Below are 23,053 nucleotides of genomic sequence, written 5' to 3' on the forward strand. Positions count from 1 at the left end.
CCACATCACAATGGAGCCAGTTGCCCCATTTTACTGAAGCATTAACCGTGGCCAGAGAGGGCTAGTAGCCCATGGTCTCCCAGTGACCAAGAGCCGGAGGTCCAGTCCCTGCACTGTGCTCCCTGTCCCCCTCCCACAGCTTTGCCACCCTGACGGCTGCCTGAGGTAGGGCCCTGGCCTCCACGAGGGTGATAAAGGAGCTGACTTCAGCTGGCCTCTCTAGATGGTGACAGCCCCTCCTAAGTAGAGACTCTGAGAGCAGAAAATGAGAGCACACCTGTCTAAGCAGGGACATCAAATTGCCCGAGGAGAAGCTATTAGATATATGAGGAAATTCTTCGACGATTCTGCTGGAAAGAAAATGCTTACTGTTTTTTTTTTCCCCTCACTAAGTGTTCATATAAACCTTCTGGGCGAGGGAGCTGAGAGGCTGCCTACCGCTCCTGGAAGCCAGCCGGTCTCCTTCTCCCTGGGGGACTGGGTGTGATTTGATTCTGCCGGCTAACGTTGTTCGAGGCTGACTTTATCTCCCCCAGTACTCATCAGAGCTGCTAATAGGCCCTTCAGAGCTCATAAAGAGATGACCAAATCTGGGGCTGGGGGACTCCAGCTCATTTATCTTCCGCAGTCTCGGTCAGATCTGATTTTGTACGCTGACGGCTCGGTGCTCAAGTGTGGTCTAGCCTGCATCTCGGACACCTGCTCGGCGTGGCTGGGCCTGAGGGCCCCCAGAAGGAGCGGACGTCCTCTGACCCGCTAGGGTCTCACTGCTGTGATGCGGCAGACAGACACTTACCTGCCAGCTGTATCGATCTGTGCACGAGAAAATAAAAGCATTTAGGCTTGGAAGGGAATGATGAAGTGTTCCCTAATGGGAGTGTCAGTTACCACTCTGGGTTCTCCGCACGTGCCGTCGCTCTGTGTGCCTGTGTGCTTCCGCACGATCCCGTTGCCTCTTGTTATGTCTACGTCAATCAGTTTGTAGGCTTATGGCACCGGAGCGTGTGCAACCAACAGGAAGTCACAGATGCACACAGACACCATCTCACACGGCAGTTCTGTCGACCTAATCCATATAAACACTTTTTACAGCACGAATCACTGTCGGCAACTTTGTTGTAACATCTTTTTCATAACTATCTCCAATTCACCTAATTAGAAAAAACAGTTTGCACACACCCACACACGCACACACAATTGGGGGATTTTCATCAACTATATCTCACCCATGTTCTTCAATTTAATGAAACGGTGAAGGGGATGCTAATAATGTGCCAGACGCATGGTGACCCAGTGCTCGTGAAAACTCTACCAGGCAGGCACCACGAACGGCTTTACAGATGAGGAAACTGAGGATTAGGGAATGTTCTGCTTAGCGATTGCTGCGTAACAAACGATCACACAACTTAATGGCATAAAACAATATCCGTTTTAGTAAACTCATAGATTTTGTGGATCAGGAATTTGGAAAGGGCACAGCAGGGCAGCTTCCCCCTGGTCTGTGATGCCTGGGGCATCGGCTGGAATTTCACGAATGGCTGGAGGAACCCAAACAAATGAGTTCTCTTCTCCCATGTCTGGTGCCTGGGCTGGGTTGGGCAAAGGCTGAGCTCAGCTGGAGCTGTAGACTGGAGCATCTACCATGGCCACTCCAGCATGGTGGCCTCAGGATTGTCAGCCTTCCTACTTGGTGGCCCAGGATTCCAAGAGTGAGTGTTGCTAGAGAGCCAGGCAGAAATTGCATGGCCTTTTATGCTCTATTCTTGGAAGTCACGTCTTCTAAACTATATAGGTCCAAGCAGGCCCCAGTTTGCTCAGACTTGTGGGGAGGAGACACAGTCGCCAAAGCACAGTGGGAGAAGAGTCAAACAACTGGGGATCGTGCTTGAGAACTGCTTCAGAGAGGTTAAGTAACCTGCCCAAGATTTCAGAGCGAGGAAGAGGCAGAATAGGGATTTGAAGCCAGGTAATGTGACTCCAGAGCATTCTCTGTTGGCGACCGATCCTATGATACTTCGAGCATTGCTGAATGTGCCCTAGATGCTAAATTTATGTGAGTAAAATAGGATCTGCTTTAAATGATATTACCAAGCTGTAGGGTGCACAAAGAAATGGACAAGGAGTGTTCTTTACCAAGTGGATGCACGGCCGGTGAGAGTCTAGAATCAGGTTGTGCAAAGGAGGTTTCAGGCGGGTTTGCTGTCGGGAGTGTTTTCACAATCAGAATTAAAGCCAAGATGTCTTCGGACTATAGAGGAATTGCAAAGTTTTTCTTTATCTAAGTCTTTGTGTTTATTCTATGGAAATGCCCTTGTGCTCATAGCTGGAAATACTCATGGCGGCCAAGAATGGGCTTTTTGGCTTAACGAGTTTCCATGAACACTTGGAGAATCCGTAAGATCTGAGGCTGGAGTTTGCCAAGAACTTATGTGATTCTACAGAGCCTGTATCTGCCTGTGCTCAGCCCAGAAGCAGCCTTAGGGTTTGTTGAGAGAATAAAGAATGCACTTCCAGGATAGTTGGGCTGGGCTCTGAGTTTGCAACCTCCCTGCAAAACTGAAGGGTCTTTGGTGGTGATACCTCCTGCAATTTTCTTTATTGGAGATAAAGTTATAAGGAGTGACTTCTGAGGATGCCAAATGGACAAGGGGCAAAGAGAGATTCATAGACAGATTCACAGGCATCACCTCTGCCCCGTGGAAGCTCTTAATCCAAGTGTTGGACAAAGTGCCCTGGCTTTGTCTTTGATTGGCACCTGGACCAGAGGAACACCTGGCTAGACCTGTTCTGGCCAGCCAGGGCCGGGCAGGGCAGGGAGCTTCTTGCTTCACCTGAAGAGGCAGGTTTATTCACAGACCTGCAGTCGGCTTTGCTGGAAGCTGGAGGGTTGTGCTAGGGAGGAGCAGTTGGTGGGTCCCTCAGCAGGCCCTGAGCTCACAGCACAAGGAAGTCACCTGTCTGGAGGACAGGACTGGGATTTGCTATAGTCTCAGGCTGATTATTCACTCTGATGAGCAGTGTGTTTGGGTGGCACGGAGTGAGGTCTCTCCCACGGAGATATTTAATATGGAGATATTTAATATGGAGGGTTTGTAAAGAAACTGGCACTATGCTGAGAATGTTGTCTTGGGGTGGGTTCTCCCAGAAGCAGACCTCCAAGATCATGATCCCAGTACAAGTAGTTTATTTGGGAAGTTGAACAGAGACCAGGAAATTGGGAATGATAAAGGAAATGAAGGCAGCAATTAAGAGTGTGGTATCAAGCCAGCGATCACAGTGGGGGATTGGAGCTTACGCCTGTGGGGAAGCTCTGAGACACTGTGTAATACACAGAATCATCCCCTCTGGGGAGGCAGGGAGCTGGGATATTTATATACCAGATGCCAAGGTCACTGGCTGAAGCCTGCTCCTAGGGATGTAATTCCTTAGCACTTCTGGCCTTCTGTGTGCTTGTGTGCACGTGCACACCCACGCACATAATGAACTTTCGACAACTATAGCCAAATTTCACAAAGAAACAGACTGACCCTCAGGCATATGCCAGGTTGTAAGAATTAGAAATCCACTTGAGCTCCTTGAAAGCTCCAAGGGGCTGGGTGGAGCACCAATGGCATTATCTCACTTAATCCTTATATGAGGAAGGGACGGTGTGTACCCATTTTATAGACAGAAAACTGAGGCTCAGAGAGAAGTCACTTCAGTAGAGTTACTGGGGTTTGAGTTAAGGGTATGACCCATGGGTCAAGAGTCCATGGTTTTAATTAGTGAGCTCTACTGTCTCCCTAAATATAAAGTTATAAAAGTTAACAGGAATTGGCCCCCAGAGTCCTCCTTTCAGAGCTGAGCAGACCTGATTAGATTTCAGGCCTCAGGCCAAAGATAGACCAAAGGAACAGAGTCTGGGTTACAGAAACCTCCCATCTTGTGAAAGAACCAAAGGTGGGAGCCTATCACGCTGGGGCTAAGGGAGCCTGGCACCTCATGCAAACATGCCCTTCAGCTTTCACAAGTAGGGGCAGGAACCAGAGACAGGCAGAGTTGGGGCTTTGAACCTGGCATTGATAGGAATGGGCAGGGAGGAGGTAAAGAATAAAAGGCGGAGATCCTCCTCTGTTCCACTGGGAGGTGTGCGGGTTTGTCAGGCTGGCACAGGTCAAGGTGACCCTGTGTCCTACCCATCCCTGTGCCATTTGTGGGGAGTCCTAGGTGGATATCAGATCATCACAACCCTCACTCCACCTCCACCCTTCTCTTGCTCTTCTAAACCTACTGTCAGGCTTATCAAGAAAATGCCCCTGAAGACCTCCCCAAGTTTCCTTTTAAACCCTTAGTATGAGACACTCAGTCTGCAGACCCTCCTCCCATTCCCCGCACCCCCATCCTCCAGTCTCCCAAGCTATGGAGGTTGCCTTGAAATAAACTTAGGCACACCAAGCCCTTAAGGATCATGTGTGTTGGATTGTATGCATACCATCTACAGGCATCTTCTAATTGTCCTCAGCACACCCTTCTCAACTCTCACTAACTCACATGCCCATTGGTAACCTTTGCCATCCTAGCATATCTGAGAATGTAGAATTCTGGGGTGGTAATTTTAGTTTTATGCATAAAGACGGGGCATGAAGACACTTATAAGGCCCATTTTCTTCCTTCCTTCCTTCCTTCCTTCCTTCCTTCCTTCCTTCCTTCCTTCCTTCCTTCCTTTCTTTCTTTCTTTCTTTCTTCACTCACTCATCTTGTGCTCTATCCATCCAACCATTTAACCTACTATGTGGCAGATAGTGTGTCAGGAACTGGACATGTGACTGTGAAGAAGGTCAATGCTTGTGTCTCCACAGAGCTCAGAGTCCCGTTGAGAAAACAGAAAAAAATAAACAAGCATAAAATACATCCTAAAAATAACTATTGTGACAAATGAGTGAGACTTCACAATACAAAAATAAATAAATGTGATGAGGGTGGGAATCTACCAAGATAGGATGGTCAGTAAAGATCTGTCTGTGGAGGAGATATTTTTAAGCTGAGATCTCTCTATGTAACGGCAAGGAGCTAACCATTGAAGAAAGGGAAAGACCGTTCCAGAAGATAGGACGGCATGGGTGTGGGCCTTGAGAAATAAGTAGCTGGGTAAGTTCAGGAGCAGAAATAAGTCCATCCCGGTTGGATCCTAGTGAGTGAGAGGGAAGGCGGCATTAGATGAGGTTAGAGAAATGGAAAGGAGATGGGTTATCTAGGACTTTACGAGCCACACTAAGGAACTTGGATTACCTTGACAGCAAATGAGAAACTGCTGGAGAATTTTCAGTAGGATGCTGACATAATTTTCTTCATTCAAAAATAGTCACCCAAGATACTCTATGAAAATTAGATCACAGCGGGCAAAGAGGGAACCAAAGAAACCTGCTTGAAGTCTGTTGCATTTGGTCTGGTGAGGCGATGATGGTGGCCTGGCCGGGGGTTAGATGATGGAGATGGAGACACATGACAGATTTGAGATGTGTTTTGGAAGCAGAAACAGTGGGACTTTTTGAAGGACTGCGCAGGAAGTAGCTCAGTGTTTCACCAAGAACCAATCTTTTGTCAGCCTTGTTCAGATCCCAATCTTCAGAACAGTAAGTTCAGAAACACGTTGATCCAGTGTGGTCTGGGAAATAAATAGAACACAACCAAACAGGAAGTCAGACTTAAATCACACACCAACTCTCCGATGAGTAGAGGATTCACTCCCTGGAATATGCACACAGATACTTGCAAAAGTTCGGCATACAATTTCAGGTGACTCCTGGATTCCTGAGAACCCTCCATGGACCCACACTTTGACCCCAAGGGGTCTAGGAGGGTCATATGTCTCGGGATCCAAGATTTAAAAATCTATGAACTAGAGATTTACACTGACTGTCCATATTCTAGAAATCTACAACTTGAAGAGTGGACAATGGCCAGAACTCTTTTAGACAGGTTTATACGTAATCAACCTTTAGTTGAAGTTCTCCAGGGACAGGAATTCCGTGCGTCTCCTTCAGGGGACCCTGGGGTGTTTTGCCATGATTACAATGCAGTCCAGGCCTGTTTCCGTTTATTCAGTCCCCTGAGAGAGGGATGGGCTGGTCAAAGTGAAACCTTGAAGGAACATGGGAATATGAACATGTGGTTATTAGGATGGTAGTATTCTGGATCATTCTTTCCTAATTTTGAGTTTTCTGTTTTGCTGGTGTAATATTGCTTAAGCAATACATTTTTAAAAGAACTCAAAAAAGATTGGAGTTCAGGAATAATTTCTATTTTCAGCTTGAACAAACAAAACAGAATATCCCCGTAACAATCAGTAACTCTGTTCCTGTCTAACTTTTTTGGGTCTCTTCCATGTGTCTTTCATTTTTTCACTGTTTATTTATTGATTAATTATTATTTTATTTTGCAATTATAGTTGATATGCAATATTATTTTACATTAGTCATAAATTATATAAATGTCTAACCCATGTCTCTTTTAAATGCAAAAGGCAAGACCATACATTCCAACCCATTTAGGATATACTTAGCTTATGCTTCAATCACCAGAATGTCTTTCTCTTCCTAAGATTTGTGGAAGCTTTTCATGACTCCATGCCCTGCATATGCTGTTCCTTCTGCCTAGAACACCCTTCCCGCTATGTCTTCCTGGGAAATTTGTACTTGCTTTTTTTGGGAGGGTGGGCTAGGGGTGGTCCAATGGAGAGGCTGTCTCCTCAGCCTTCACAAATCCATAGACAGAGGTGCTTCTTCTGTTTTCTCTACTCCAATATCTTCTTGCCCATTCCTCTGTCATACTACTGGTCATAGTTTATTTTTAGTTATTTGTTTCCATGTCTGTCTCTCCCTCTGATGGCAGGGATGATGATTTATTCCTTTCTTAATTGCAAAACCCCAGCCCAAACCTGGCATCTAGTCTAAACCCAATAAATTACACGCTGAACGGATGGAATGACCCTTCAAAGCGCTCTGTGGTGCTGAAGCAGAAAGTGGGTGATGTCCTGGCCCTGGCATCTCAGACCCTTCCTGCCAGATCTAGCGTCGTGCTGCTGTGATGAGGAGAAGTGGGGTCTGTCACCCTCAGTCTGCTTTTCCCCAGTGACTGCTCTCCCAGGCCACTTCCATTCTGCCTATGGATGTGATTTGGATGTTCAAGGCTGAGATGGCCTCTTGTCGACTTCTGGTCTCAAGCCAAACCCCACGTCTGTTGCTCGCCCTTCCACAGCACACAAATGAAAGAAACGGCCTTAGCCTCAGTTCTTCATGCTCATAATTAGGTATATTTGGTGCATGCTGACATTTTATCAGACACTTTGCTGCCTTCGTTAATGAACTCATTTTGTTTTTACAAAAGCTCTATTCACTTATTCTCTCCTATTTATATGTTTCAGAAATATTCACTGGGCACCTGAGTGATGCTGAGAACTGTGATGTAACTATGAGCAAGATGGACAGAAGACCCCACCCCCATCCTGCCACCCGCCCTTAGCTCTTCACGTTTAGCATGGAAGACAGGAAATGATCTGGTAAGCATACATGAAAGGAGATAATTTCACATGGTGCCAATGCCACAAATTAAGCAAAGACAGTGGCGTGGGAGATTTGTAAGTACATGGTGTGGTCAGAATCTGTGGCAGGGAAAGGAGGCTGGAGGAGGGCACAGCCCGACTGCTAGATACACATCCCTTCCACTTTCTATTTCATTGGCCCAACACGAGTCACATGATGACACCTCATGACAAGCAGGCTGGAAAGTATATTTCCTGGGCAACCCAGAGGAGGGATATGAAAAAGGATTTTGTAAAACCCGGTCTATAAGCGTCATTTCTGACATTTGAGTTGAGACCACAAAGATGAGATGGAAGAGTGTTCAAGATAGAAAGAATCCCACATGGAAAGGCTATAAACTGGGAGAGAACAGCTTGGCCTACTTGACTAAAAGGATGTCATTATGTCTGGCACATAATAAACAAGGAGAGAACACTCTAAGATGAATTAGGAGAGGTTGGCGGGAGCCAGGGCATTTAGGATGTGGCAACTTCTGAGAGCTGTGAGAAGCCTTCAAAAGGTTTTAAGGCAAGGAATGTCATGGCCATTTTTAGGAGCTCCCCCTAACTTCATGTGGAGGAGGGTCTTTAGGGGAACAGGAGGGGCAGGGAGAGCGCTTATTAGGTTGTTGCTGAATGCTAGGAAAAAGATGATGGTGGTTCTGAACAAGCGGTAGATTCAGAGACTGTACTCCCACTGTACAAATCATGCAAGTAACCAAATGGATGTTACAAGCTGCCATTTGCTCTCGTGAAGTTCAAATACTTATTTCCCTCGCACTCAAGTAATTGGTTGTTTGTTGTCTAGTTCTTCTATGTATACTACTGCATCGATGTGTGTCTGTTTTCTAAGCACAAGCATCTATTACCATGTTTCTAAACAAGGAGCACAAAATGTAAGTGCTCAGGAGGTGAGGAGGAAGCAGAAGGGACACTGGCCTGGGAGAAGCCAAGGTGAAAGTCACCAAGAGTGCAGAGCTACTGGCAAGGTTTTGAAGGATGGAGAAGCCATAGGGACCGTGGAAAGAATGGGGACTCCAGAGACTGTGCTCTTCTTTCCTGCCTGGGAAGTGGCCTCACATGAGATATTTTAAACTTTCTAGACTTTGCAGGAAGGTTTTGAAACTTGAATTAAAATGGTACAGACTTTTAAATCCAGTAGAAATGGGTCTGAATCCAGGATTCACCAGTACAAATTGTATGAGGTGTGGAAAGATGTGTCTGCCAGCTTCAGTTCCTCATTTGTAAAACATCAAGTGTATTAGTCAGCTTGGCTGAAGTAACAAACATCTCCAAGATCTCACTGACTTACAACAAGCTTTTATTGGTCACTCAGCTATTGGTCCACTGCTATGGCTGTGTTCCACGTGCTTTCTTATCCCAGGACCCAGGCTGTGAGCATGCCATGTAACATGTTTTTCTTGGGGCAGAAAGAAAGAGCAAGAGAGAAGGCACAAGCTTGAAAGCCTCTTAGAACTTCTTAGACGTGGCAAATAGCACATCTGTTCTCATACCATTGGCCTAAGAAAGTCACATGGCCCAATCTATTAAAAGGGCGGCAGGTATATTCTGTCTACAAAGAAGTACCTTGAGTCACATGACAATGGGAGAGAGTATGCAGTTGACAACATTACTACACATTTACTTTGCATAATTACTGTAGAAATTAAACAAATGATACACACAAATCACCTAACTGTGTCTGACACAGCAAACACTCAATAAAGGCCAATTCTTATGACATAGCTCGACTTTAATATATATTTGCAAACATAAGATTAAAATTTGCTCTTTTTTGCCTTCTGTCATCCTCTTTCCTCTCAGTCACCACCTTCCCACATACTTAGGAACATAAATATGTAGTGCTGGCCTTGTGCAAAATGCACAGCTTTTAGTGGCAGGTTGACCTTGGTTTGAAGTTCAATAATGCTCTTACTGTTCGTGTGACTGGCTAAGATCAATTATCCACTCTGAGCCTCAGTCTACTCATCTGTAAAATGGGAGGAAAGCTCATGCCATTGGATTGATGTGGAGAAGGTTTAATCTCTTTGCCCAAGGGATTCAGAACATTTGACTTCTCTTTCCTTAGTAGATTTCCCCTAGCTCCTGGAAAGTTCGTAGAATTAAGTGTCTTCTGACTATTTCAATTTGAGGCAAAAAGAGCTCATCTTCATTCCAGATTCTTAGAGAAAGTAAACCTTCAGGTTTTCTACAGCAATGATCGCCATTCCCTTTACTGAAAGAAGATTTAAGGTTCTTCCCTGACTGTGAACCACACAGGATTTCTTGAGAGCGCCTGAGTATTCGATGCTATCCCATGACTGCTTGCCTTTGTTGGTGCTGACCCTCCGCACCTGGAATGCCTCTATCTCAAAGGAAATTCCTTTCGTGAACATCCCCAGATCCTTCTTACCACCCCTACCTCCCACGATCAGAGTTAGTTAAGTAACTGCCCTTGACTCTAGCTTTTAAACCAGACTTACCTACTCACACGTGATAATAATATACGTTAGTGGACTACGGTACTGATTTTGGGGTGTGACTACTTGGGTTAAATTCCAGCCCTCTGGCTAACTACCAGCAACTCAGTTGGGGCCACCATTGGGGCACCGCATACTGAGAAAAGTAAGGAGCAGTTTGTTATGAATGAGATGCTCTACAGTGTCCACATCATCCTGAGATATCAGAACGATTACCTGCGGTCAGGTAAGAAAGTGACCTGATTACACTTGCAGTTTAGAATGTTCTCTACCTGGCTATGATGGGAATGGACTGAAAGAGAGCCAGGCTAGAGAATAAAATGAACTTCCAGACAAGAGATGGTGGCCTTGGTTTTCTTTGTTTTTAAATATTTTATTTATTTATTTTATTTTATTTCATTTTTTTAAGGAGGGCACAGCTCACAGTGGCCCACGCAGGGATCGAACCGGCAACCTTGGTGTTATTAGCACCACGCTCTAACCAACTGAGTTAACCGGTGCCCCCCCCCCCATGACCTTGGTTTTCAAGAAAACTTGCTTGTGAATACTAAACACGTTTCCTAGCTGGATATTGTTTTGTTTGCTGCTTGCGTTCATGGAGTGCCTGGGTCTTAGGTAGGTTCATTCTTCTCTAATGCAGCGCTGCTCAAAGTGCCATCTGCCTGTGACAGGCTCTTGTCTGTGAACTTTTGTTACCAGCCTGCCACGAGATAAGTACAGAGACTGACCATAAGCATTCGTAAACTTTAATAAGAACTAGATACCCAAGTGCACTATTATCCTTTCCTAGTAACTCATCTTTATTTTATTTTACTAAGTATTGGTAGGCAGTGAACCGAACTGAAATAAACAACAGCCACGTAAAGCCAGCCCTTCACCAGACAGAGTTCAGGAAGCACTGTTGTAGCAATGCCTCCCCCCCACCTCCCGCCCCGTGTTGTTCCCTCTCTCTTTTTCTTTGCCAAGTTAGGAGGAGTTTTGGTATTTTCTGGATTTTAGTGAAATCAGATTACAGCCAAGTTGAGTTTTAGAGACTTAGAGTTTTTTACTTTGAGGGTGTTTCCTGGACCCTAATATCCAAATTTCTCTAGTTACTAAACTGCCAAGTGTTTGTCTGGATGGGAAGGGGCTGTTCAAATGTTAATCCCATATTCTCACCCACGTCTCTCTCTTTTTCATTAATAGACTTTGCTTTTTAGAGTAGTTTTAAGTTTACAGGAAAATTGAGCAGAAAGTACATTGAGTTCTCATGTACTCTTTTCCCCTGCCATGTACAGCTCCGCCTCTTATTAATAGCTTGTACCAGTTTGGTACGTCTATTATAGTGAAGGGGCCAATATTTGTATATTATTAATAGTATTATTAATTGAAGCTTATGGCTTACATGAGCGTTCACTCTTTGTATTGTGCATTCTATGGGTTTTGACAAATGTATGATGCTGTGTATCCACTGTTACACTACCTTACAGAATAGATTCACTGGCCTAAAGTGATACCTCTTCATCTCTCCTTCCTTCTCCCCAAAACTCTGGCAACCACTGATCTTTTTACCATCTCCATAGTTTTATTTTTTCTACAATGTCATACAGCTGGCTCAGATAGTATGTAGCCTTTTTGATGTCTCTTTCTGTTCCCTTCCCCCAAATTTTCGTGTCCCTTCCATCATCTGAAAACACACACACACACACACACACACACACACACACACACACACACTGTCCTAAAACAGAATAGAAAAGTTGATTAAAAAAAACCCATACTCAATTTAGCTCACAAAATCATTAAGTATGAAAGGGCTTTTTTTTTTTAACTTTTTTTTGACTTTTTATAAGAGTTTATTTGAGCCAAACTGGCAACACATGCCAGGGTGCAAAATCTCAAATGTTCCGGAGAAAAGCAGTTTTGCAGCTTCTCTGATGCATTTGAGATTAAGGAGAGACCTTAAGAAAGATTACTTGAGGGTGGGAGAAAGCAAGGTGGGGATTGGATTACAGGATAGGTAACAAGATTCTGTGCTCTCTTGAGGGTGGTTACTGCTCATTTCAAAGGGGTGTTAAGCTAGATGCACAGAAACAATGGACAGAGCTCACTTAGGCAAAGGTAAACCTTTTACTAAAGAAGCTATAGGAAGGGGGTCATTTGCTATCTCTCCCTGTCTTCCTCTGAGGAAGCCAGCTCTGACTTTCCACCCGACTCAGAAGAGCCGGGCCTCTCCCCCAGGCTTGCTCTGCTCCTTCTTGTTTTCCCAAAAGTAAGGGCCTTTTTGCCTGTGCTGTGTCTGAGCAGTAATTATCTTGTGTCTGTTCTGCTGCCTTCACAGGATTTTTCCCACCTTCAGAGCAATCACCTCCCACTTCTTATCTTTACTGTGATCCTCTACAGGGCACAGGGGACCTGTCTCTTGACTCTCATATTTTTGCTTCTGATGTTAAAAAGTCCCCTTGAACTTGCATTTACAGACACCGGCAAAGCCCGTGTGTCTTCACATCAGCTGACGCATCCCAGGGGCAGGGTGTTTGCAATTACAGTTGGAGCTGGCTGTGGGATCAGAGAGCCGCTGAGGCCTGGGGAGGCCGAGCCGGGGAGCATCTTTGAATGACGGGGCCATTAGAATGAATGTTATGCAGGGATGCAGGTAAAGTCCTGTGGCAGGAGCGCTTTGCTCCCTTTATCTTGTCTAAGCTATAAAGACAGACCTACATATATATACATATATTCATAAACTGCGGCAGGCCTGGCTAGGGAGGGGGGAAGTGAAGTTAGACCCAGGATTTCTCATGCATTCTGGAATAATCCTTCCATAGAGTCTCTGTCTTCTCAGTGTCTCCTCTTTCTCTCTGTCAGGCCATCATCTCTCAGAGGGCATGAGTGTCGCTTCATTCTAAATTGGAGGGCTGATCTCCTTTTTTCACAGCTTTTTGGTTCTAGCATTCCTTCTACGCATTTATATTTTTTTTGTTGAGACATTGGATTTCTCTCTACGGAGATATTCTCTGCCACTTTTATTTCTTGCATGGAAAAAAACCAACAAAACTGAATAGTGATCCTAGCCCCTTGCATCAGAATGGTGCTTCTCTGGGGAACATGCTTTCTCTGGGTCCTCCAGAGTGTGTGTGTACGAGGTCACACAATTAAGTTCGCGAACTTGTTGCAATGATGTTGCTAACCTTTTTTCAATATCAGAGGGATTGTTGATTATGAATTTGTACCAACTGGAAAAACAGTTAACCAAGTTTACTATTTGCAAGTGCTGAAAAGGCTGCGTGAAAAAGTTAGACGACCTGAACTTTTCACCAACAATTCATGGCTCTTGCATACACAACCAGTGTTAACCAGCTGGAGACCAGGCCATGCTTAGCTTGAAAATTCACTCTTTGGAGGCATGGCAAGGGACCTCCCAGTCTCTACACTTTGGCTTCAGACTTTGAGGAGACTTGATGTCTGCAGGGTGACCCAGGGTTTCAGGGGTTAACACTGGTTGTGCCTCCTTCCTTCAGGGGACACTAGGCCCACCCTCAGGGACATAGATTTACCAAATAGGACTGAAGGGATGACTATCAACTTTCTGCAGCACATACAATGTCGGACAATTAAGTTCGCGAACTCACCCTAGAAAAAGTGCTACATACCTCGTTGGAACCTTAGAAGCTTGTCTCAAAAACACTGCTGAATCCAGGGAAGGACTGTATCTCATCACTTTAGAGGAGCAGTAAACATGCCTCTCAAGATCAGCGGGAGCAACAAGGAATGTTCTAGAGTTCATGTTTTTAAAACAAGACTCATATTTGACAATAGTCACAATATGCTTGCCATTATCTTCTGAACCTTGTAACGTTCTTCTATAGTGGCCCTATGCTTGCTTTCATTTTCCAGGTGAGGAAACCGAACATTTCAGACTGTGTGTTCAGACTCCCGTTCTCATTTGACGCCCTGTATTTTCTGCTATCCTTGGAGGATCTGTGCCATCTATTAAAAGAGGAAGTTGAACATTTTTGCATTTTTTTACAACCTGCAAACTGCAAGATTGGTGGAGCTAAATGGTTAAACTCTGTGTGTAAAGCAAGACAGAGTTTTCTTCTTCTCCTCCTCCTTCTTTCTCCTTCCCCTTCCCTTTCCTCTTCCCCTTCCCTCCTCCTCCTCCTCCTCCTTTTAAATTTTAAGACCAGGACACTGCAGTTCACAGGAGTTACGTGGTTTGGAAACTGCGTGGCAATAGATGAAGAAGATGGAACTCAAAAATTATTTCAAGGCAGGGACTCATTCGTCTGGTGTTTATTTTGGCACAATTCAGAGTATAGTCAGGTGTGGAAATGCCCAGGATCGGAAGCATAGTCTAGAGGCACAGATTGGAATATGGAAGGATCCCCCTCAACGCCCCCACGCCTACCCCACCCCAGCCAATGTCCCAGTAGGCCATAGACCTGCTAAGTCAGGGCTTTCTCTGTGTTTGCCTGGCGCGTCTCCACCCTGTTCTGGAAGTGACCATGGGGGCTTGCATGAATGTGTCACATATCTCAGTATGTCAATTAACAGGCTCTGTCCAAAAGCCCACGTAATGTGGAGAACTGAAACAATTACGTGGATATCTTGGTCCTATGCCTGCTCTTGCCAGCTCCCAGAAAACCAAGGGAAACATCTGATGTCTTTTTTGGCTTCAAGGATTCTAATGATTGTTCTCTTTCTCCGTTTCAGCCATCACAGGCTACTGATAGACCATAATGCTCTGACAACTCCTGAACGCCTGAGGAGAGAACAGGTATTTACATCTGAGGATAGGAACTACTTTTGTGAGAAGGAATTACCTGCTAATTATGGCCTCAGAAAGAAGTTCGCTCACAGGTTGTGCGAGGACAAGCCGAGGAAACATAAGCCATAGCTGTTTGGAATCGTAACAGTATTCCAGGACAAATGTTTCTCGGGGGCTGGGATTTTATCCTGCATCTGTCACACACTCAGGGTGTGACGGGGGGGAATGTACTTCCCCTTCCTGAGACACAGGTCCTCGTCTAGAAAGCAGGGATATCATACCTCGAATGAGGTCAGGTTGGGAATTCAGAAGCTCAGGGTTGCTGGGAAAAGATGCAGCCAGGATGGGACAGAACTTGTATTGGGTAATGAAAAAGGGGCATGGTGAGCAGGCCTTGAGCCAGTCCGGAAAGAAAGTCTAAAGAGGTCTGATCTGGAGGCCGAAGAGGACAGCGGGAGTCTCCTGGGAGTGGCAGTCAAGCCAGGTCAGGCTCTGGGCAGGCTGCCTGGTTTAAGGAATGACATCAATGTGTGGAAGAGGCTGCTAAGGCTGGACAGGTGTCAGGGCCCAAGCCAAGTGGACTGGAGGTCAGGACAGGACGTCAGTTCTAAACAAGGTGCCTGAGTGCAAAGCAGGCCTGAGTCAAAACCCACTCGCCCAGATGACACAGTGTTACTGGGTGGCCACAGACAGACCCACTCTGGGTGCCGGGGATGCTGAGTTGAGGACAGCAAGAGCAAGTCTAGGCTCCCCTGTCCTCTGGGCAAACACAGGGCTGTCTTGCCTGGAGGTCTGGAGAAGCTAGACAAACACCTTTAGAGCTGAAATATGGTATTTCCATTTTAACATAAATAAAAGTAGTAATAGCCAACACTTGTGGGGTGCGTTCTTGGTGCCACATCATTCTAAGTGCCCCCCATGCATGAACCCATTGGCAGGCAGGCTAGTTTTAGAGCTTTTTTTTTTCTTGTTAAGCACTATGGTAGCAGTTAAAATTGTTATTTATTTATTTATCCCCCCACCCCCAACATCAAAACATGATATCTAGCCCTTCAGTGATGACCTATGCCACCATCAGTGTTCAGGCAAAAATATAGGGAATGGAGAGGGGCAAATAGAAACCCATTCAGACTGAAGACTGAGGAACTAGAAGTCCTTGGGCATGACCTTCCTCAATATGGGTCTCATTGTCAGCCCTTGCTTTCCCAACAGGGTCAGCCATGCATTTCCAACCATCTCCGTGTCTTCCCAGTAAGGATTTCATACCTCCAAGCTGGAGGGGACTCCAGGCAGTATCCCCAACCTCTCTGCACAGAGCCACACAATAATCTTGGGGATGATGTCTTCCAAGAACGTAGTGATCTTCATGCTTCGAGTGTGAGGCATAGATAGCTTCCTCGTTGACAAGGGATGTGATCCGAATTTAATTTTCATCAGCAAAATACTCAGGTGTGCAAAAATGTGAGTAGTGATTTCATTATTACTGAAGTTAGCTAAGCTCTTTAGCCCCCCATTTCTACCACCCCAACCCCCTCCATTTTAAAGTTTAGTTTATCTTAGGTAAATTTTTAAATTCATAATGTTATTCCTGACCTTCTTTCTTTCCTTCACAGAGTGGGTATTCTAACGTTCTGGTGAATTTACGTTTATTGTTGTTGTTGTATCCTTTTAAAAAACCAAATTATTTGACTCGTGTATAATTATTGCTGTATAACTTATGAAACATAAAATTTACCCTTTTTTTAGTGTGTGGTTTGTCAATTTCTACAAAATAACCTATTGGGATTTTGACTGAGATGGTGTTGAATCTATGGATTAATTTTGGGAGAATTATCATAGCAATATTGAATCTTCCAATTCACGAACATGGTATATTTCTCATTTTATTTAGGTCTTCTGTAATAGTTCTAAAAATTATATTATGGTTTCAGGTTTAGAGGTTTGCACATATTTTGTTAAACTTTTCCCAAGGATTTCATGTGTCAAGGTGCTATTGTAAATGCTATTGTTTTTAAATTTCACTTTTAAATTGTTCTTTTCAGATATATAGATATAAAATTGATTTTTGAATGTTGAACTTGTATTCTGTGACCATGTCAAATTCACTTGTTAGTTTTAATAACATTTTTATAGATTCCTTAGGATAATTTATGTACTCAATCATATTATATGAAAATAAAGAGAGTTTTAGTTCTTTAAAATCTGTACGCCTTTTATTTGACTTTCAGATAAATATTGACTAGAAGTGGTGAGAAAGCCATATTGCTTTGTTACAGAACATAGGGGTTAAGAATTCAGTCTTTCATCCTTGGTATGACATTAGCTACAGATTTTTCATAGATAATCTTGATAACACTGAAATAATTTTCTTGTATTCTTAGTTTTCTGAGTTTCATCATAAAGTGGTGTTGAATTTTGTCATGTGTGTAAACGTGTGTATACTCAAACATGATTTGTGTTTTTACTCTTTTTTCTGGTTACATAGTAAAGCATAGTGAATAATTTTTAAATTATAAGCTAATCATTAATCCCTGGGATAAACCCCACTCTGTCATGACATACTACCTTTTTTACATATAGATGGTCTATAATTTGCTAAGGATTAAGGATTTTTATGCCTTTACTCAGAAGAGATATCGGTTTGAACATTGCTTTTCTTGTAATTTCTTTGTCTTGTTTGAGGATAAGAGTAAAACTGTCCCCGTGAAATGATTTGGAAAATCTTCCTCCATAATCTCTTTTCAAAAGAGTTTATGTAGAGTTATTATTTATTTCATAAATGTTTGATGGCTCTTTCTTTGTGGGGCTGTTTTTAATTAAGAATTTATTTTAAAATTTGATATGGATCTATACAAGTTTTCTATTTCTTCTTGAGTTAGTTTTGACAATTTATGTCTTTCAAAGAATTGGTTCATTTTACCTAAATTGTCAAATTTATTGGCACAAATTTGTTTATTACATTTCCTTATATTACTTACTTTTTAAATGTCTGTGGGATATGTAGTGATGTCCCTCTTATATTTCAATTATTGAAAATGTATCTTCCTTTATTTTTTTTCTTTATTTGATCAGTCCATCTTGGAGTTTATCAATTTTACTGATTTTTTTTTAAAGAAACAACTTTGGTTTTATTGATTTTTATCTACTGCTTGTCTGATTCCTATTTTATTGACTTCCTCCCTTATCTTTATTACTTATTTCTACTTGTTTTGAGTTCATATTGATCTTCATTTCTAGATTCTTAAGTTGGAAGCTCAGATCATACATTTTGTACTATTTTTGTTTTCTAATATAAGCGTTCAATACTACATACATTTCCCACAAATCCCTGCTTTATCTGCTTTCCACAAATACTGACATTTTCTAATGTCATTGTCATTCAGTTAAAAATATTATCTAAATTTTTATGTGCTTTATTCTTTTACTAATGGGTAATATATATATAAGTGTTGGCCAATTTCCAAATTTTCGAGATTTTTCCATATATATTTCTGTTCTCAGTATATAACTTAATTTTACTTTGTCAGAGAACATTCTCTAAATGATTTGAGATCTTTTGAATTGATCGAAACTTGTTTTATGGTCCTCCATATAATCTAAGCAACACCATATAATCTTCTGCCTGAAGAGAATGTGTATTCTGTTGTTGGGTGGAGCATTTTATAGATGTTACTTAGGTCAAGTTGGTTTATAATGCTATTCAAGTCTTCCATTCCTTTATTGCTTGTTCTAACAATTACTTGCCTACTTAGTCTAATAATTACTGGTGAGTATTGCTGACATCTCTGGCCATAATTATGAATTTATCTCATTTTCCTTTAGCTCTACCGATTTGGGGTCATGCGTTGTTGAAACTGTTGTTAATTGCATACACTTTTAGGACACACTAGGTTTTCTGTATGTGCTCACCAGTTTTTCATTATGGAATGTCCCACCTTATCTCTGATAATGTTGCTTATTCTGAAATCTCCATTGTAGAATGATACAGACATTCCAGCCTACTGCTTAGTGTTGGCATGGCATATAATTTTCTATTCCCTTACCTCTCTATGAATTTATATTTAAAGTGGGCTTACACAAATTGAAACTGCAATGAGATATCACCTCACACCTGTCAGAATAGCTATTATCAGTGAAATCATATGGTTCTCTGTTTTTTCTGTCTGACTTATTTCGCTTACCATTATACTCTCAAGATCCATCCATGTTGTCACAAATATTCCTATATCATCTTTTCTTACTGCCCAGTAGTATTCCATTGTGTATATATACCACAACTTCTTTATCCATTCATCTATCAAAGGACATTTTGGTTGTTTCCATGTCTTGGCCACCTGAAATCTATGTAATTTTACTAACAATTGTCACCCAATAAATTAAACAAACAAACAAACAAACAAACAAAAAAGAATAGCTATCATCAATAAGTCAACAAACAAATGTTGGTGAGGATGTGGAGAAAAGGGAACCCTCAGTACATTGTTGGTGGGACTGCAAATTGGTGCAGCCACTATGGAAAACAATATGGAGGGGCCTCAAAAAATTAAAAATAGAACTACCTTATGACCCATCAATTCCACTTCTGGATATTTATCCAAAGAAATCCAAAACACTAATTTGAAAAGGTATATGCACTTCTATGTTCATTGCAGCATTATGTGCAATAGCCAAAATATAGAAGCAAATTAAGTACCAATGAATAGATGATTGGACAGAGAAAATGTGGTATGGATCGATCGATCAATAGATAGATACAATGGACTATTACTTCGCCATAAAAAAGAATGGAGCCTTACCATTTGCGATGACACAGATGGACCTAGAAGATATTATGCTAAGTGAAATAAATCAGACAGAGAAAGATAAATACCATACGATTTCACTTCTATGTGGAATCTGATGAAAAAGATAAATGAACAAACAAAACAGAAACAGACTCATAAATACAGAGAACAATCTGATGGTTGCCAAGATGGCGGTGGGGAGTGGGAGCTGCGTGGAAAAGGTGAAGGGATCAAGAACTACAAATTGGTAGTTACAAAATAGTCATGAGGATATAACGTACAGCATGGGGAATATAATCAATAATATTGTAATAACTATGTGTGGTGCCAGATGGGTACTAGACTTATCGGGGTGATCGTTTTGTAAATTATATAAATGTTTAATTATTATGCTGTACACATGAAACTAATATAAAATAATATTGAACATCAACTGTGGTTGAAAAACAGAAAAAAATGAGAGAGAAAAAAATATAAAGTGGGATTTGTATAGTTATCTTATATTTGGGTATTACATTTTTATATCCTTTCACAATCTGTCTTCTAATTGGAGTTGTTAAGATGAGGGAAATTTAATGTAACATTGATATGATAAGTTTAAATCTGCAATCTTCTTCTTTGTTTTCTATCTGTCCCATATGTTCTTTTTTTTGACATAAAAATGTTCTTTTAATAGTAAAACACAAAATACATTTTAATATTTTAAAATTAGAAATACATTCACTAACTTAAAAATTCAAAATTTTTAAAAGAAATGTAAAGAAATATTTTGTTCCCATTCCTGTCCTCATCTACCAAATTCTCCCCTATTTGCAACTAACCCTGTTTATTTTATTCTACTACTTGTTCATTGTTTCTATGTACAAATATAAGATAACGCAATGGCTGTATGCAATGTCAGAGGGGTAGTAGATGGGGGGAGGGGCTTATCACTGTGTGAGGGATATAAATGATAAATGTCTAACTATTACATTGTTTTGTACACCTGAAACTAATTTAAAAATGTTAAAAAAGAAATATTTCCAAAACTTATTTCTAATAAAAATAGCAGTATATTCAGTGTATTACTTTTAACAGAATGAGGAAACATAAGAATATATATTTTTCCCATATGTTCTTTATTTTTTCTGTTCTCTTCCTCCCTTTTGTGTTAATTATTATTCTAGTGTTCCATTATTTCCACTACTGGCTTATTATCAATTCCTTGCTTTTGTTTTCAGTAATTGCTCTAGGAAATATAATATACATCTTTAATGTATCGCACTCTACCTCTAAATAATATCATATCACTTCATGAATAATGTAAAAATCTTACAATCATACACTTCCATTTATTCCCTCCCATCTTTTGCTTTCAATCACTTTTTATTTATGCGTCTATTATAAGTAACATTATTTTCACTTTGAACTTAAGTCTTTTTAAAAAGCTAAGCAAGGAAAAAGGTGTTTTATATATACTCACCTGTATACCATTTCTTTTTTAAATTTTAATTTTTCAATTACAGTTTTATTCCTATTGTGTAGATGCAAGTTTTCATCTGGTATCATTTTCCTTGTATCTGTATAACTTCTTGTACTGCAGATTGACTGGTGTTAAATTACTTGAGCATTTATTTATCTGAAACATGATTTCCTCTCTTTTTTTGAAATATGGTTTTGTTGGTATGGAATTCTCGCTTGGCAGTTTTATTTTGCATTTGTCCCTGTGGAAGGGATGTTGAAGGGTTTAATCAGGGGAGTTTGTTTATAAGTGCCATGATTATATTTGTGTTTTAGGAATACCCTGTGGACAGTATTATGAAGAATTATTTGGCTTGGGGAAAGTCTAAAAGTGACAGGAACAGTTAAGGAGTTGTTAAAACAATCCAGGAGAGACATGCTGGGGTCTCAGATGAGCCACAGGAGGTAGCGATGGTCATAAGAAGACTGCTTTGGAAGACATAGGGTGTCGTTAGAACTTGGGGATCAAATACAAAAGGTAGTGGTGAAGACGGATCCTTGCACCTTGGTTATGGCACGTGTGTGAGGAGAGGTCCCATTTATTGAGATGGGGATTTACAGGAGGAGGAACAGGTTTGTGAGGTACGTGCTGCCCATTTCCATCTTGGCTTAGCTCCTCGATCTGGGTGACTGCTCCAGATGTCATGCCTGGCATTCAAGTTCTCCACTGGGATGAACCCCTCTTATATTTGGGGACCAGGTACACTTCTAGCTCTTGCCACACCGCTCTGCCAGTGAGATAGACCCTTGTTTCTCTCCATGCCATTGAACATGGACTCTGGACTCTATAGATGATATTGAGGGTCTCTCATTCAGGCTAAACTGAATTCAGGTCAGCACCTTTGTGTATGACGCTTGCTTGGCCTGTGGTCACTAGTCAAAACCATCTCTGATCATGTCAGCTGCAACAGCCTCTTACTTTGTCCGCTTTGATGATCCCACGGTTCCAGCAAGTTGTGCAGTGGAGTTCACCCCAAGTTATGACATTATTTAGACTTTTCCTTTCAACTTAGAATATGAAACGAGGATAAATCATTCAGCCTCCGTCGCCCATTTAACCCCTCTGTAAACTGTCTGAAGAATATAATGATAATTACCTTTTTCAGGGACAGAGCTGTGGGGGGAGTCAATTAAAATCTTCTACTGTGCTTTGAGATCTTTCAATGAAAGCCTCGGGGTTGTTACTGTTAATAAGATACCAAAGGGATCTTTGCCAGCAATGACTCCCTTCGAGCCAGCGTGTCTGTCATTAGTCATTTGGGGGCTTGGCATAGAGTCATGGGAATGTTTTAATGGCTTCTGTTCAACCCCAGAAATAGATTTTGAAGTCGCTAAAAGAAATGCTTGTTTTCTCTGTTCTCCTCTATTTCTGTACACGTGGTGGCTCTCAGGGGACATCTCAGGTTCTCCGTGAGGGCCAAGGAAATGGGCACAGGACCCTCTGCTGCCCCAATAAACTCTGACAGCTGACAGTGTTGGGGCCTGTTCCAAAGGTTGATTTAGAGATGGGTGGGTTATACCACCAGGTCACAACTGTGGCCTCAGCGAAATGTCTGGAGCCACCTGGAGACCTTGTTGATTCAGTGAGGTTTGGTGGGAGACTCTCTAAGAAATATTTGGAAAATGTTTGCTAGTTTAAACAAGTTATTTTATTCCTAAGCCAACTCCCAAATGCTTTTCTTTTTCAGAGCTGTCTTTATGAGTCAAGGAAAAAAATGTTTTCTGTCTGGGAGACCTGGACTTGTTTCTAGAGACATGGGCAATGGATATGTGTGTCCAACCAGGCTTGCATTTGGCTCTTCACTGGGGAAAGTCCATGCCATAGCATCATTTTCAATTAATTAATAAACTGTTCTTTTAAAAACTCCCTGCTCTCCCTCTGCTTCAGTTTTCTTTTTTTCATTTTTGCTCCACTCTTTGCTTCATGTTTAATCAATGATTTTCTCTGTGTGTCAAGGTTTGGCATACTTGATAGAACAGTAGC

The 23,053-nt window shown here is 42.0% G+C and overlaps 1 long non-coding RNA gene across 7 annotated transcripts in view; it reads left to right on the plus strand.

Moving 5' to 3' along the window:
- The window catches only part of LOC109456686 (uncharacterized), a 97,949-nt gene extending 81,148 nt beyond the window's left edge, over positions 1-16,801 (plus strand). For all 7 annotated transcript variants that reach the window (XR_012491189.1, XR_012491194.1, XR_012491190.1 and 4 more), the window contains 4 exons: positions 7,403-7,537; positions 14,731-14,794; positions 15,998-16,246; positions 16,399-16,801. This is a non-coding gene — a long non-coding RNA (uncharacterized LOC109456686). The remainder of the gene's footprint in view (positions 1-7,402; positions 7,538-14,730; positions 14,795-15,997; positions 16,247-16,398) is intronic.
- The last annotated feature ends 6,252 nt before the right edge of the window (positions 16,802-23,053 follow it).

This window comes from Rhinolophus sinicus, linkage group LG13 (assembly GCF_036562045.2).
Source record: "Rhinolophus sinicus isolate RSC01 linkage group LG13, ASM3656204v1, whole genome shotgun sequence".
Lineage (NCBI taxonomy): Eukaryota > Metazoa > Chordata > Mammalia > Chiroptera > Rhinolophidae > Rhinolophus > Rhinolophus sinicus.